This window comes from Echinops telfairi, unplaced genomic scaffold (assembly GCF_000313985.2).
Source record: "Echinops telfairi isolate 266 unplaced genomic scaffold, ASM31398v2 ScPeMD7_7412;HRSCAF=8450, whole genome shotgun sequence".
Taxonomy (NCBI): Eukaryota; Metazoa; Chordata; class Mammalia; order Afrosoricida; family Tenrecidae; genus Echinops; species Echinops telfairi.
In genome coordinates this window covers 19,011,258-19,017,380 of record NW_022111312.1, presented here as the reverse complement: position 1 = coordinate 19,017,380, position 6,123 = coordinate 19,011,258, and the positions used below count along the sequence as shown (strand labels likewise).

The following is a 6,123-nucleotide window of genomic DNA, read 5'->3' as shown; positions in this document are numbered from 1 at the left end:
GCCGCACACTGGTTCGATGATCACAGAGCGAGAGACAAGAAAGGCGAGGCTCACCAAGCCATTTATCTCTCTGCCCTTCAGTCAATCCCACCTGCATTTTTCAGCCAGGCTGGCACAATAAACTATCTCAATAGGTTTTCTGTTTTTTTTATTTGGGGCTGTGAATTCTTCAGATAGCCCTTCCTTTGCCTTATCTTACTATTTAAACAGGGGGTTCATTCTGTTATCACTGTTTTACAAGCATTTGATCCATGTTAGTAGCTAAGGAAATAAGACTGCAGTCTTCCTCTACTGTCCTCAGCGGACAAAGTTTTGTAAACTCTGGGGAGAGCGCCACTCTCTCCAATAGAGTTGCTAAGTTGGGGTGGACTGCATGGCAGTCGACTTGTTTTTTTGTAGGTTTTGGATATTGATAGAATATTCTTTTAAGGATAATGCCAGACTAATGCTTGCCTAGAGGAGAGTGTACCTTTGAATACATCCACTGTTTTTAATGGTATCAAGATAAAACTGCGACTCAGCTAATAAATGAGTGTTGGTCCCTAGAGGGGCCAACCCCTTTCAACATTGTCTTTGTCCCCAAGTTTAGGCCATTCCAGCTTCTATTCCTGAGACATTGGGTGTGTGTGGTAGTGGGTGGGACCTGAAAGTTTAATTCATGTACAACTTTACACCATCTGTGTGTGTGTGTGTGTTTTAAGGAAATCAGAGGAATTTAATGATTTATATGAATTGAAATTCCTGTTTACTGTATTGCCCACAAATGAAAATTTCTGGTCAGCTTTCCATAAGACCATTCTGAAACATATATACAAATCTGCCTACTTTTTTAAAATGTAGAAGCATAGGGGGAAGGGTGCAGTGAGCAAACAACGCCATAGACGGGAACCACTAGGGAATTAAACCAACAACAAGGAGAATGTAGAGATTCTGAGGGTGCTGGAGCAACAGCAATCTAGCTGAGAGAAATACTAAGAGACGGAAGTAGGGCAAGCATGAAGGTGGGACAGGAGGAAGGTAAAAGAAAACAGGAATGATGTAGGAAGCAGAGCTATGGATAGAGGTATAAGCATAGGTGGGTGCAAACACATTAATTCATAAAAATAGAGATATTGACCTATGTACGTATATTTATATGGCAATACACTGAGGAAGTGAATGGACTTTGGGCCTCTGGTCATAGCCTCGCTCAATACAAGAACACCGTTTTAACAAACTGGCACTCTGCTGAAGACAAAATGGGTGCATAAGCAAATGTGGTGAAGAAAGCGGATGATGCCCGGCTATTAAAAGATCTAGCATCTGGGGCATTGGTTCTTAACCTTCCTAATGTCGTGACCCTTTTATACAGTTCTTCATGTTGTGGTAACCCCCCCAACCATAAAATAATTTTTGTTGCTCCTTCGTAACAGTCATTTTGGTACTGTTATGAATCGGGCAACCCCTGTGAAAGGGTCGTTTGACAACACCACCAACCCCAAAGGGGTCGTGACCCACAGGTTGAGAACCACTGGTCTGGGGTCTTAAAAACTTGAAGTTAGACAAGCGGCCATCTAGCAGAGAAGCAGCAAACCCACATGGGACAAGCACACCAGCCGGTGCGATCATGAGGTGTCATTGGGACCAGGCGACAGAAGACCCATAACAAACAAACAAACAAAAACATTGTTGAGAACAAGGGAGGTTGGAGCAGAGACCCAAAGCCCATCTGTAGACAATGAGACAGCTCCCCACAGAGGGCTCACTGGAAAGGGATCAGTCAACCAGCGTGCACTAGAGCACCAGTGAAACACTCAGTACTATGGTTCCTTGAGGCTTCCTCACCCCCCACTATCATGACCCCAGTGCTGCCTCTCACTTCGGACTAGACCAGAGCACGTGCACAGGTACAGATAAGAGACAAGAGCTCATGATACATGGAAACCAGGAACATGAATGGGAATCACAATACCTGAAGGGTGGGGGGAGGGGGAGGAGAGGAAAGGAAGGAGGGGTAACCGATCGCAATGATGGACACATAACCACACAACCCTCCAGGTGGAAAAGCAACAGAAACCATAGGGGAAGGGAGACAGCGGTCGGTATGAAATATGAAAAAAATAATTTATAATCAAGGGGAAAGAATGATGGCAACATGTGTACAAATATGCCTGACAAAATTGATGTATGGATTGTAAGAAGTTCTAAGAGGCCCCCAATAAAATAATCTTTTAATTAAAAAATGTAGAAGCATAACTGTATACAATATGTATTTTTCTACTTAAAATTCTAAGCAGTTAGCATCTTGGAAAATGTTACTGTTGCAGTGTTAGGACCACATTACATAATGAGTGCAGAAAAGCTGTGAAGACCTCTTCAGTCTAGTACAGTATGAATCATGTTCAGGCCATCTGATCCTAAAGCTTTGGGAGCTTCCTGTGAGGCAGGTGGTTTACCTTGCTATCATTAATCCCCTCAGCTTGTACTCCAAGGAGCCCTAGTGGTGTCAGCTAAGTGTTCGACTGCTAAGGTTGATAGTCCAAATCCACTAGCGTGCTTCTCAGGAGAAAGACGAGGCTGCCTGTTCTTGCTTTTAGTAAGCGTTCTGTTCATTGATTGGTTGTCACATATTCTTTTCATACCATCTTTAGTTCTCTGCTTAAATTTGGACCAGAAACAAACCCACAACCTAACCTTTCTTTTCATTTGGTAGGGTTTTCAAATTCTCATATTCTTCACTTCTGGAAAATTTCTTCTGTTTCTCCAGATATTGCCTATTATTTCTGTATAAAGCTATGTTGGCTACTTTTATCTAGAGTAGAACATTCCAGTTTTCGTTCACAATCTGGCCATTTGTTTTTGTAAAACCATCTTCTCTTTTTGAAAGTTTCCTGAGTCAGCAGCTGGCGCCGCACTGAGATATTGGAGGAAGAGCTGCAGGATATGGAGAAGCTGGGGAGAAGGTGTGGGAGGAGGATGGACACAGTGGAGAAGGAAGGGGCCACTACGACTTTCTCCAACCCTCGAGGGCATTGGTCCTGGGGCCAGCCGCTGAAGCCCCAACGTCACTCCCATGGCAGCCATGGTGGAGGGATTAGAGAAGCCCCAGCACCTGGTGGCCCTGGTTCTGGTCCTGGGCAGCAGCAAAGGCATCCCCCTGAAGAACATAAGCACCTGGTGGGGTTCCACTCATTGGCTGGGTCCTGCATACTGCCCTGCGCTAGGGGTCTTCCAGAGTGTGTGGGTTTCAACAAATCATGAAGAAATTGAGGATGTGGCCAACAATTTGGTACACAAATTCATCCTATAAATTCTGAAGTTTCAAAAGACAGCTCTACCTCTCTAGATACCATTATAGAATTTCTTAATTATCACAATGAGGTTGATATTATAGGAACTATTTAAGCTACTTCTCCATGTTTACAACCTACTGATCTTACAAAGGTTGCAGACATGATCTGAGAAGAATGGTGTGGTTCTGTTTTCTCTGTTGTAGGCCACCGTCAGTTTCGATGGAGTGAAATTCAGAAAGGAGTCCGTCAGGTGACTGAGCCCCTGAATTTTAATCCAGCTAAGTGACCTCTATGGCAAGACTGGGATAAAGAATTACATGAAAATGGATTGTTTTATTTCGCTAAGAGACAGTTGATAGAGATGGGTTATATGCACGGTGGGAAAATGGCCTATGAAATGCGAGCTGAGCACAGTGTGGATATAGATGTGAATATTAACTGACGTACTGCAGAACACAGTATTAGGATATAGCTACTTTGTCAAAGAGAAACTTAAGGTGATAAAACTTTTGGTTTGCAATATTGATGGATGTCTCACCAATGGCCACATTCATGTATCAGGAGACCCAAAAAAATTAATAATAATATAAAAGATTTTATTGGTATAAGTATTTTTTAAAAAGTGGTGTTCTTCCCGAGGGGGAAAAATAAGAGAAATGTGGGTGAAGGAACACACCAGATGGTGTAAGATATGAAAAAATAATAATATATAATTTATTAAGGGCTCACAAAGATAGTGGGAGGGTGGGGAGGGAGGGAAAACAGAGCTCAAGTATAAAGATAATATTTTGAAAATGATGATGGCAGCATACATACAAGTTCCCTTGATATAATTGATCTATGGATTGTTATATCTGTAAGGACCCCCAGTAAAATGTTGAAATAAAATAAAATAAGTGGTATTGAGGTGAGGTTAATCCCAGAAAGGGCCTGTTCAAAGCTAATGCTCACTGCCTTAAAACTGGATTGTAAAATGGAAGTCAACATATCAGACAAGCTAGCAATTATAAATGTGTGGAGAAAAGAAATGGGACTATGCTGTAAAGAAGTGGCCTATCTTGGCAATGAAGTGTCTGATGAAGATACTTGAAGGAAGCAGACCTAAGTAGCATTTCTGCTGATGTCTGCTCCACTGCCTAAAAGGCGGTTGGATATAAATATAATGGTGGCCCTAGTGCCATTGGGGAGTTTGCAGAACACACTTTCCTACTAGTGGGAAAAGTTAATAATTCATGCCAAAAATGGAAATTAGTATAATGTTGGAAAAGAAGGTATACAGTTTTTGCCAACTACTCTGCTTTTTATTTTTGGATTAAGTAAATTTTCATGTTATGTTTGGATGTGATTTGATTTGTGATATACCTTAATATGTTTTAAAGAAAGCCTTCTCAAATTATCATTCCCATATCTTCAGTGAAATAATTGTGTCCTACTTTTCTCTTTATACAATTGTTTAGAGATCGATTATAGTTTATCATATTTTTAGTAAATTCAAATAAGACTTTATCAGCATTGACTTTGTGTTGTACTCTGTAAAACTGAGAGTGTTCATGTTTGTAATGATTCTAGGGCTTTGATGATTGTATGTCTGATAAGACATACCCTTCTCTCACTTAATAAAATTACATTTCTCAAACGTGAAAAAAAAAATCTTAAATATGCCAGGTGCTATCATGCATCTGTGTAATGTTTGCTTTTTGTACAAGGTCTGTGTTGTCTTCTAGTATATGTATATTTTCCCCTTCCATTATAATCCACAGTTTTTAGCTGGATACAGGGCATACAGAATAAAGACTGCATTTCCAAATCTCCCTGTTCTTTCTCCCTCATGGTGCCTCTTTGCTGCTGGTTAGACTGAGGGTGTAATTTCTGCAGTACTCTTCGACACTCAGAAATCACCAAATTACCATCAGCCTCCTGGGAGTAGGAGAAAGAGTAACTCGTTTCATCCATTGTTGCATACTTTTTCTGTTGCTCTATATTAAAATGTATTGATTCCTAATTGCCTTTTCCACCATAGAAAGGTGGTGTGGCAGAGGTGCTTGATCTTCTGCAACTTCTGGAGGGGGGAAGAGTCCATATCAACCTAAGGCTGATTCCTATGAGGCAGAGGTCAGACATTTTTCCACACGCCAAACTTTTTACCAATTCTGACACCATGTGTAGTTCCCATCCCTCCCATAGCACTCTCCGCTGTTCTGATTTGATAATGTGTTGCAATGGCCATATAAAACTCACAAACCATACTTAAAAATTTGGATATATCTGGGAAATAATGGGTTACATTTCAGGATAAGGAACAACTTAGAATATAGTTATTTTATTTAGGGCAGCCTACTCTCAACTGTGCCTCTCTCTGAGCTTTGTAATCTGCTTTGGCAAGTGTTACAGCATTTTTTAGCTGTGCTAACAAATGCCCAGTTGGTACCCTACTCTGCCAGAGAATCCACCTGCCCAGAGTCTCCTACCTCTCCCTCCATTGGCACACCCACTGTAACCACCTTGCTCTGTGGCCCAAGAAGCCCGCTGTACCACCTCACACTTGTCTCCCAGTTCTTGTGCCACCATTGCTGCTGCTTGTCATCATCTTAAATGGTGTCTGGTGTTACAGCCTCTCTTTCTGCCATCAACTTAATTCTGACTCACAGTACCCTACAGGACAGAGTAGAATTGCTCACTCTCCGTTTCCAGAACTATAAAGCTTCACCTCCTCCCTCAGAGCAACAGATGGGTTCTAACTGGGGACCTTGTGGCTAGCAGCTCAACATGTATACCCACGTTTCAATTTTCTTTTTAAAATCATTTTATTGGGGGATCATACAACTCTTATCACAATCCATCCATCCATCCA

General features: G+C 41.5%; 1 pseudogene; it reads left to right on the top strand.

Annotated features, from left to right (window-relative positions):
- The first annotated feature begins 2,955 nt into the window (after positions 1-2,955).
- LOC105979261 lies at positions 2,956-4,529 on the top strand (annotated as a pseudogene).
- The last annotated feature ends 1,594 nt before the right edge of the window (positions 4,530-6,123 follow it).